The 11347-nt window shown below is 35.6% G+C and overlaps 1 protein-coding gene across 1 annotated transcript in view; it reads left to right on the forward strand.

The window, feature by feature from the left end:
- The window catches only part of Aff2 (AF4/FMR2 family member 2), a 486558-nt gene that overhangs the window by 109309 nt on the left and 365902 nt on the right, over nucleotides 1-11347 (forward strand). The gene's annotated exons all lie outside the window — the stretch shown is intronic.

The raw sequence follows: 11347 nt of genomic DNA on the forward strand, positions 1-11347 counted from the left end.
TTTAGATTGTTTTTGCCTTTTCTTCAATAAGTGCAAATCCATTTTCATTTGAATCTATTTTCTTTTATGTAGTTGTATCTCATTTTCTAATTTTCAGATAATTCTTTTTATATATTTCTTTCTTGAATTTGATAATTCACTTTTTATTTCTAAATGAGTTTTACACTTAAAATACTTTTAAAATTCTATGTGAGTTTGGTGACATACAGAACAAACAAGTTATGTTTAGGAATAGATTTGTATGTACATGTAAATATATAAATATTTTAGATATTAAATATAAATATAACAGATATTAAAGAAAAAAGAGGGCATGAATTTGAAGGGGAGCCCAGAGGGGTATATGGGAGGATTTGGATGGAGCAAAGAGAAGAAAAATCTTATGAGTATTTTGCCTGTCTATATTTATTTATGTGTACCATGTGCATGCAGTGCCAGCTGAGGACAGAAGAGGGCATTGGATCATTTGGAATTAGAGTTACAGACAATTGTGAGCCACCATGTTGGTGCTGGGTAATGAACCTATGTCTTCTACAAGGAGCAATTGATCATAACCACTGAGCCATCTCTCTGGCCATCTTCTTATTATTTTAATTGTTTTTATTTCTGACTTTAAGTGTTTTTTCTCCTACCAGTTTGGTGCCAGTGACTTGGCATAATGATTAAGAGCACTCATTACACTTTCAAAAAACCTGAATTTGGTTGCCAGCACACATACTGGGCACTCACAATTGTCTGTAATTCCTGTTCTAAGGGCTCTGAACTCCCTTATCTGATCTCCATGGACACCTGTACAAATATGGTGTTCATAAAAGTATATAGAAATGCATTCATATATATAAATAGCACTTAATTTAATTTAAAATAAAGAAATAATTTCCTTGAGTTTATGAAATTCTCTTTATATTATTTTTTATACTTTATACATAATAACTGTCTTGGCTGGAGGGTCTCCTGAATTAACAGTATTTAAACTTTAACTTCTTTTTTAAATATTTTAATTAATTTACTTACTTTACATGCTGACCACAGCTTCCTCTCTGTCTTCTCTTTCCAGTCCTCCTCCCATCCCTTCTCCCCACCCCATACACTCCTTCTCCCTTACTCTTCAGAAAGGGCGAATCCCTCGCTTCATGGATATCAACCTGCCTTGGCATATCACATTGCAGTAAAACTAGGCACATCTTCTATTGAGGTTAGATGAAGCAACCCAGGAGGGACGAAGGGTCCCAAAGGCAGGAAGCTGCATCAGTGACAGCCTCTGCTCTTGCTGTTAGGACTCCCACATGAAGACCAAGCTGTATATTTGTTAAATAAATGCAGAGGGCCTAGGTCAGTCCTGTACATTATCCCCTGGTTGGTGGTTAAGGATCTTTGAACCCCTAAGGGCCGAGGTTAGTTGATTCTGTAGGTTTTCCTGAGGTGTTCTTGACCCCAATGGCTCCTGAAATCCTTCCTCCCTCTCCTTTGCAGGATTCCCAAAGTTCTACCTAATGCTTGCCTGAGGGTCTCTGCACCTGTTTTCATTAATTGCTGGGTTAGCCTCTTTGATAATGGTTATGCTAAGCTTCTGTTTTCAAGTATAGCTGAATATCATCAACAGTGTCAGGGCAGGGGTCCCAGTCTTTGGTTGGTTACTCCCTCGATTTCTGCTCCATCTTGTACATCTTGTAAGCAGGATAAATTGTAGGTTAAAGGTTTTGTGGCTGGGTTGGCATCCCAATTACTCTATTGAAAGTCTTGCCTGTTTACAGGTGGTGGCTGGTTCAGGTTCCTAACCCCCATTGGTATGAGTCATAGATTCCTGTGAGTTTCCGGTGCCCTAGGTTTCTAGCTTGTCCCAGAGATGCACCCCTCCAAACCTGTTGTCTCTCCCTATACTCTCTCTACTCACCTGATCTTTCTCGTTCCTATTCCCAACCCTCCCCCATCCAGTCCTTTCTCCATATCCACATACCCATGATGACTATTCTATTTCCCCTTCTCGGTGAGATTCAGATATTTCCTCTTGAACCCTCTTTGTTTCCACCTTGTTACTTTGCATCTTTAGGTCTATAGATTGTAGTATCATTGTCCTTTATGATTAATATCCACTTATAAGTGAGCACATACTACGTTTGTCTTTCTGGGTTTGCATTCAGGGAAATGCAAACAAAACAACTCTGAGATTCCATCTTATACACATCAGAATAGATAAAAGAAAAAAAGAAACCTCAAGTGATAGCACATGTTAGCAATGATGTGCATGAAGGGGAATACTCCTCCGCTGCTGGGGGGAGTGCAAACTTCTACAATAACTTTGGAAATCAATATGACAGTTTCTTGGAATATTTGGAGTATATCTAACTCACGACTCAACTATTTCACTCCTGGGCATGTAGTTAAATGATGCTTCACCATATCACAAAGACACTTGCTCAACTATGTTCATAGCAGCTTTATTCATAATTTCTAGAAATTGGAAACAATCTAAATGAACGTATGATGAAAATGTGATATATTTGTACAATGGAATATTACTGAGCTATTAAAACAAATTATATTATAAAATTAGCATTCAATTGATAAAATTGTAACTAATTTTTATTGGATGATACATTAATAAAAATTGATCATATTTTGGATAACTAACATGTATTATTTCATTAAATAGAGAATTACTACTATGTCTTAATTTTAAATAGAACTTGAAATTATCAACAAAATAAATACAGGAAAATTTATTTCATCTAGAAAATTTGAGAGTTTAGTATTAAGCAACTACTGAATAAATTAAGGTATGAAAATTGAAATTATAAACTTTTAATTGAAATGAAAATACTACATACAAAATATGAAACTAAAAGCACTTACCAGAAGAAAATTCATTATAATTAACTTTCATTAATAACAATGAAAAAATTGAAATGAATGAGAAAGTATGCTGGATAAATAATAGAAAAATAATCAAGCTCACCAAAGTAAAGAAGAAAGATGAAAATATAAAATAATAAAATTTAGAATGAGTAAAAAGAAAGGCTAATCCAATTAATACATCAAGGTTCTACTTTTAAAATGCAAATAAAGGAACTCAACTCTCTTAAGGAAAATAAGAAAAAGGAAAGCTCCATGATAAGAGATGTCAAAGAAGAAATAACCAATGGAGAAAAAGAAATGTAAAAATTACAATAATCTACTTTTCAAACATCCATACAAAATTGGGGCATGGATAAAACTGGCATTACTTGATTTTGAAAATTGAGTAAATCATGGTTCATGAAAGGAATAAAGCTATAATTGAAATACACACACACACACACACACACCCCGCTATCACCACCACCACCACTACCACCAGCAGCAGCAGCAGCAGCAGCAGCAGCAGGAGGAGGTCCAAATTGTCAAACAGTTCTAAATCTACATATGTGACTTTTGTTATGTAAATAAAATGTAAATATATATGGACAAATGTCACTGGATAGAGGTTTCTCAATATTGGCAAATGAGTTACAGATAATCAAAATGGAAAGGCTAGAATAAAACATGTGGTATTAGTTTATAATTGGGTTATCAGCATGAACTTACATTGTATAAGTGATAGATGATAGAATATAGATGACATAATTATTACATTTACAATAAAATACATATATTCTGCCATTACATGGGTGAATGGATGAATGAAATTAAAAGTTATCATTAGGAAAAGTATAATTGCAGGTGAGATCTTCTAATGGGTAGTAAAATCTTTAGATGCATGTTTGAGGAGAAATTAGATTTCATCATAATCTCAAGATTATCTTCCTTAAGTTTACAATAATTAAAATGAGAAAACATAATTTTAACTGCATAGCCTAGTATTATCAACTGGAAGATATTGTGCAATCATGAGTCCTCAGATGTAATATACTGAGAAAAATGTTAATAATATCCTTTGCTTGCAACTGTTCTCTAAAATAAAATAATTTCAAAATATTGTACAGATAAAGTCCAAATTTTAGATAGATTTACAAACCTTTCTAAAAGTCTGCTTTACACAGGCTGTATTTTCTCCATTGTGTTCTCATGTTTTGATGACATGATAGCATATGAAGGCTATATGTCAAAATTTTCAGTTTTCATACAATGTAGGACCTACTAGTTTCTAAATAATCACATAAAACTAAAGCTAGATTAGATGCAACTGAATCTTTGATGATTCTTTAGTACTTGTGGGTCAAGATTGTGAACAACAAAGAGACCATAGAGAAAAGTGTCAAGGCAAGGAGATGACAGTTTTCTTATAGTACTATGTAAGTAAGTACTTTCTCCATTTAATTCTGGGCTAGGAAGAATAAAATAAGCAACTTCTCCCTTTTGGAAGTATTAACTCTGAGCTCACTTGATTCTGTTTACGAGCATTATACAATACAATTTTCTTGTCTTAAATGCCAACTATAAGTAAACTGTGTGCCAATCACCATGGTCAGGATCTAGAGGGAGAAGATGTTAAAAACAAACAAAAAATTATAAAGAACATCGAGATCCTTCCTGCTATGGGTTGAGTAATTCGAAATGATGAAATTGCATGTTCTAGGCATGGAGTAATTGGTTTGTATGCTCATTTTGTTAGTAAACAGCCAGTAAATGGAAATTTCACTCAAATCTTCCACTTATCACAGTGTTTCACAGGATACTAAATTGTCCCTAGAAGAATCCATTGTACTTTGGGATCTTGATGGCTGTATACAAAAGTACCCTGAATGTAACACCTTAGAAATCCCCAAAAAGTCATGGGTGTATAGTCTGCTACAAGCCATCTCTCTTATCCTTTGAAGTTTTGTACCGTCTCATTCATAACATGGAACTTGAGTTTATATTTAAGGATAAGGGAACAAATTTTTCAAAACAAGTCTAAAAATTTTCTTGTTTTGTTTCTTCTTAGACCATCTATATTATGTGAATGTGCTTAGCAGATGTTTGTCTGTTGATTAAGCATAAAGGAGGTTTTGAACTTCAAATGATTCCTACTTTGCTTGTGCAGTTTGATCAATAAGAATGAGTTCTGTGAGAAGGTGATAATTGCTTGTCCTCTTTCCAAATCCTGTGGCAGGAGGCTCAGGGAGAGGGCAAGACATTGAATATGTTTAAAATGCAGTGTATACATTTGTGAAAATTTCAAAGAATTTATGAAATGTATGCTAAAATTCCACTTAAAGGAAATACTTAATGAAAGGAGGCAATTGAGTTATGGACCTTCAAAGTCACCCTATAGCTGTAATCTAGCCACCATCCCAAGGGAATAGAGTGCTGTGGCAGTCACCATGACCTCCCGTTCTTTCTGCCATTTGATTAGAAAAGTTGACAAGAAAGCCATGGTCTATTATTGGATTATCAAGTCTGACAAAACATATTCCAGGATTCACAACCCTTGACATGCTCCAGTGTCACTGAATGTCAATGATATTTTTCCAGATGGTACTATAAAGCTATCAAAAGTTTTCAAAGCAAAATTCACTTTAATTAACATTTACACAGAAAGAGTTATAAAGGAATTGGAAGTATGTTAGGAAACTAAAAAAGCACAGCTAGGGAATTACACAGAATCTGAGCAACATCATCATCATCTGGTGACTTTGGCATAATTTCTTGATTGGAAAAAATGCTGAGACGTATTTGGTAGTTTTGTTAATATTTTTGTGGGGATGTTGATTTTTGCTTCAGTTTTTGGTTTGAGAGTTGCTGGAATATGTTAACATGTTCTGCAGACATCTTCACTCTTCCTTTTATGTTCTGTTCCTGAAATTCCATCCTAGTTCATAATTGCATGTATGTATAAAGGTGCTACTAACAACAGGACTGTTTAGTGCAGTCTCGAGAGTCTTTGAGACAAAACTTGCCTTCGGTGTGCACTTAAATTTCCATTAAAGGAAAGTTGCAACTGAGCTCTGAGCTTTGAGAGCTGAGGGTAACATTTGAATTTTGCTGTAGGAAATCAAAGTATTAGGTGCTAGAATATTGAATTTCACTTTTTCTCTGGCTGAAATTGACTTTCCTTGTGAGATCTAGTTCAGTTGTATGAAGTTTTAGGTTTTAGTTTTTCCCACTAACCAAAATGCAGAGATACAAATCCAGGGTTTAGGGAGTTCTCATGTAGATTTCATATTCCTTGGGGTCTGAGGGAGCTTAATCACTTTCATATTTTATTTATAAAGCAAATGTTCCATGACATTGAAACATTAAATGGATTATGCTAAACCACGTGCAATGTATAATTTTCTAAAATCTCTGATCAATTTAATATGGGTGATTTTTTCTCTTTGATATGTGGCCTTGGTGTAATTTATAACAAGCTATAAATTTTTGAAATCCTGTGGAAATGTGGTCTGGGGGCTAGTGTTAACACCTGCTTTCTGTGCTAGTTAGGTTACATTGAGCTTTGAATGTAGACGTGTGTGCTACTGAGGGTATTATTTGATTTGTGTTTCATTTGAATATGTGGATGAAGTGACTGGCTAGATTATAAGGGTGTTTTCTCCATTTTCTTAGCTTTTGATCTGAAATAAGATTTAATCGAAACAGTGTTAGCATGCCCTGTTTGGAACATTTCAATTCCTTGTGGAAGCAAAACTGTTAAAGGACTTCCCTTGCTAACTCTTCACCTTTGCCACATACCCTTCTAAGCCATTATGTGCAGGAGAGGTAGGAATATAATGAATAGGATCCCTTTAAAAGCCTGAATCTTGCGACACAGATATCAGCTATGGTGACTGGCTCAGCTGGCTGATCCTGAGACCTGTAAGGATGAGAATTGTCAAGAAATCTGAACCATCACTGCTTCTATGGAAAGCCAGTGGCAAGCGAGCCCCTAATTTCACAGATAAAACTTTTCTCAGAGTTCAATGGCCTGCTCTTTGTTTCTCCTCCCACTATCTTGTCCTTTGGAATTGAGAGGGAGGGGGACGCAGAATATAAGAACGCTTTTGTTTTTCCTTTTATTTTTTTCTCTAACAACTCCCAAATTCAATGCTAAGTAATATAAACCCAACTGTGCTAAAATTGTCCCCACATGATTGTTGTAAGATTTGGAGAACACACATAGTAACTACTGGAGCAGGCACTGCTGCTTTATACTGCAAATACATTAGCAGTATTACTATTAAGCTTCTTCCTACTATTAATAATCCTTCTGGTAAATGATTAAGTGACAGAGGGTAAAATAGCCTATCACTTAGCAACTTAATACTGAATACCTTAAAGGGCTCCTGTTCATGATATTTGTTTTCTCAGTGTTTCTTATTAAAGAATATCTAAGTTTTTAATATATACTAGAACAACCAAAATAACAACAAAGACTGTTGAGAATGATTAACATTAAATGAGGGCAGAGGAATTCAGACTTCCCTTTCTATTTTTTTACTTTACTTCTGAGTGAGCAAAATTACTAGTACATGAAAGTTGTAGGCTTACTTTCTTATTTTAACTGGCCAGATAAGTGATTTATGGAGTTATCTGGAGATTCATTCATACAGGTGAATTTTTGCCATCATAATTTAATTTCTAGTGGGATAGTTGCCCACAGTCGTGCCTGGTTTTCCAAACTCTACTTTGTATTGGGTGAGAGATAAAATAAAATATATTCCTCACATACTTTATTTCTCCTCCACAAAAGAAATAAATTTCCCTTAAGAGGTAATTTAGGGAGCATATTATAAATAAAGGAATACCACGTTCAGTAATTATATTGGCAAATACTGAAGGCAAGGAATATCATTAAAATTACATTGTTTTAAATTCATGTTTTTCAGGTCAGTGTTTTTCAAATACCATTTAAATGTAATGTTTCAGGGAGAACACAGAAGTTAGGAGCATTCATAAAGTGTATAATGTAATCATGGTCATGCAGGAAGCTGAGCTAGATTGTGGCTAGTGAATATTGGCACCCTGTAGCTTGGACATTCACAGTCAAGTGTTTTGACAGATAAAGGAAGCACTGGGTAGATGGTTGTTGCATTATGCAGTGTAATATTTTCTATGGTGGAGTCCTGTGATGTAGCTTTCTAATTGATTACAAATGACAGCACCAAGTATGTTGTGATTTTGGAAGATAAAACTTCTCACTGGCATTTGGAATTTGGAAGGTGTTCTCATGGGAAAAGCTGGCGTATTGCCTGCTACATCTGGATGGCTCTCAATGTCTTGCTGTCTTGTGTGCAATTTGTCAAATTTAAAAATTAAATTCAGGCAGTATGGTCTGGCAGTCAGAGTAGTAAGTCTATGAAGATGAAAAATACATTTCTATAGACTTGTGATATATTAGCTTCCTAGGGCTACTATAACAAATCATTATACACTTTAGTAACTTAATACAACATAAATGTATTCTCTTGTAGTTTTAGAGGTTAGAAATCAAAAACTGGGTTATCATTCTGTGTGGAAGCTCTAGAATCCCATTCTTTACCATCCCAGCTTCTAGAGGCTGTTCACAATGCAATTAGCGCCATTTCCTTGTGGCTTGCTGCCCTTGACTCATGTCTGTCTCTTTCACTGGCTCTCACCTCCAGCTACACACTGATAAGGACTGTGTATTCACACAGGGTCCACCTGGGATAATCCAGTATAATCTTCAAGATTCATTTCTTAATGGAGTTGTCTGATATGCCTGATCAGGTTTAGGAGATTAAAATGTGAACATTTATATACATTATTCAGCTTGACATATGTGTGATTAACATCTTTGTGACTCAGTTTTATCACGTATAAAAGGCAAGGAAAAATGTCTACAAACAATAGCATCCTTCAGAGACTAGTAACACATCTTCACAAACTCCTTTGGCCACAATTTCTGTGTGAAGAAAAAGTGATTAACAACCACCTGCTAGCTTAAATCTGCAACATGGAAAAACTTGGAAATGCTTTATGATACCTCATTTTATTAATTGTTCATTCATGTTGCAACTCAAGCACATATATTGTACTGACCATGGGTCATTAGAACATTTTTCTGTGTGTAGTCGACTCTCCTTGAATCCATTTGACACCAGTATGGAGCACTGTACTATCTGGCAAATATCACTTTTGCCCTTGGCAACTGGTCAAAATTGGAACTTCATAGACTGCATCTTACACCATCCATTATGCTTTCCTCATACATATTTAACTTTCCAAAACCCACCTTCCTTTGTTTTCCTGCCTTGAGATAGGCTCAGTCAGCCACTGTGCTGTGGTGGGTTGGGTCCACTTTTCTCCCTGAACCTTACTATTTCCTTTCTCCATCTAATAAGGCTCCATTTTCATGTCTCTCATAAAGCTTTGTTCTCTTACTTCAGCTTACAAATACTTCCATCTTTGGAGTTCCCTAGTCATTAAAATTGCTATCACTTATGTAGCAGTTGTCACAAGGTATCTAATTTAGTTAATTATCTTTACATGTCAATAGGTCTTAGTTGTCCAAGTAATTACAATCTTAAAATCAGCAGCCATATCATTCATAGAGGCAGGTTCACCACTCACTATTTAGTACTCAGTAAGCCTGAAATACCTATTTTTTTTATAACAATGCATATGAATAGTAATTAGTTTCATGAGTCTTTGTTCTGGGCTTTATTTTTCTATGGTATTAATCAAGCAGTTTATGCTATTTAAATATATTGACATTTAATTTTTAGCTTGCACATAGAAATCCCCTTAACTACCAGCTGACCTGCCCCAGAAACCTCAGCTTTGCCATTCACTACAGCTCCATGTCTTCCTCTCATTATTTATACATGCTATTATAATTCAATATTTAACTGTATTATCTCTTTTTGATTCAGCTTATCTGGAAGAAAACAATGTCAAGCCATAAATAATTTCAGATAAATTGTGTAAGCCAGACACCTTTTGTAGTTTTGAAGAGACCATCCCCGAGCTTCAGTTCACACATGTAGTCTTGTCTTTGTGAAAAAGATCCTTATTTATGGAGATAGCTCCATCCCAACTTAAAATGTCTGAAACCTCTAATATCAAATTCCTGTCTCCTTGCCCATTGTATTTGCAAGGCATAGTACTTGAAATTTCTTCTAAGGATGCTCTTAATATGAAAGAGCCAAGTATGGTGTATCCTGTCAAAGCTACTGGAAATATATTGCTTCCCAGAAAGAGTATTGTCAACTTGATACTATTGCCAAACTGGCATGTGCATACTGACACCTTAGCAAATGATGATGCTTCAAAGCTAGTCTCTCTCTCTCTCTCTCTCTCTCTCTCTCTCTCTCTGTGTGTGTGTGTGTGTGTGTGTGCCTGTGTATGAATTTCAACATAATAAAGTGAAAACGTAGTTGTCAGATGAATCTTAGACATAGGATTTATTTAAAGCTGGGATTTGTGGCTTGTTCCTATGGATGGGACACTGGTGATCCTAAGGAAGACAGAATATTTTGTTCAAGGGAATTTTCTGATTAATAAAAGGAAATAACCTAGGTGCAAATATTTATGAATCAGTTGGTGAAAATTCTCAGGTAGTTTTGAGTCTCTGGAAAAAGTGCCCTTCATGAACTCATTCTTCAGTTCTTTTGTCTTTTTTAATTGGCTCTTGTAAAGGAGGGGAAGGGAAAGGAAAGTAGTCAATCTTTCAGAGAAGTTACAAAATAACCATTCTATTTGTGTCTGAGCTGCCTTTTGAGATTCTAATAATGATCACATCACAGTTTTCAAGAGAGTCTTTCACTCTGGTTTCTAAATTGGAGAGGCTGTTTCCAGGAGACTCAATGGTGACCATAAGGATCACTTCTAGGCTTCATTATGACCTGCCTCCATTTTCATCCCCTGAGATATTAGGCCATAGAAATCAGAAGTGTGAATTCAGCCTTTCATTTATCATTGCAGCTCCCCACTTATAGTTAAATCCTTAATTTTGTAAGCTCAAGTGGTCTATTGTGTTGGCAATTAGCCAATTGCAGGTGCAAAATCTTGAAAGCATTCTTAAGGAGGCCTTGGTGGGAATTGCCTTAAGAAATAGGTCTCTCGTTATACACTGGGATATGGAATTTGTGAGAGGATTGATGTAAAGAATATTAAATGGATACAGAATGTAGACGTGATGAAAGTGGGCACAAAAATGCTCATCTAAGTGTTGACATCTTTGACTGGGCAAAGGAGACCTTTCCCACTAAATCCATTTCAGTAGACTACCAAAGGCACAATGGGGATGACAATTAAAGATGTGCTTCGGCTTTGCTATCTGCCTAAAGTAATTTAGTGCTGGTTGGTATTCCATGCTACTCCATCCCATTCAAAATTAAGGCCAAGAGTTTGGGCGAGGAATCCCATTCCCAGTACAATTTGATTCTCACAGTGCACAAGCTTCTGAATCCCCTATTCTCTTGTCACCCATCTTCCCTCCCTCCCT

The sequence above is a fragment of the Grammomys surdaster genome, unplaced genomic scaffold (assembly GCF_004785775.1).
Source record: "Grammomys surdaster isolate TR1022 unplaced genomic scaffold, NIH_TR_1.0 125749, whole genome shotgun sequence".
NCBI classification, from domain to species: domain Eukaryota; kingdom Metazoa; phylum Chordata; class Mammalia; order Rodentia; family Muridae; genus Grammomys; species Grammomys surdaster.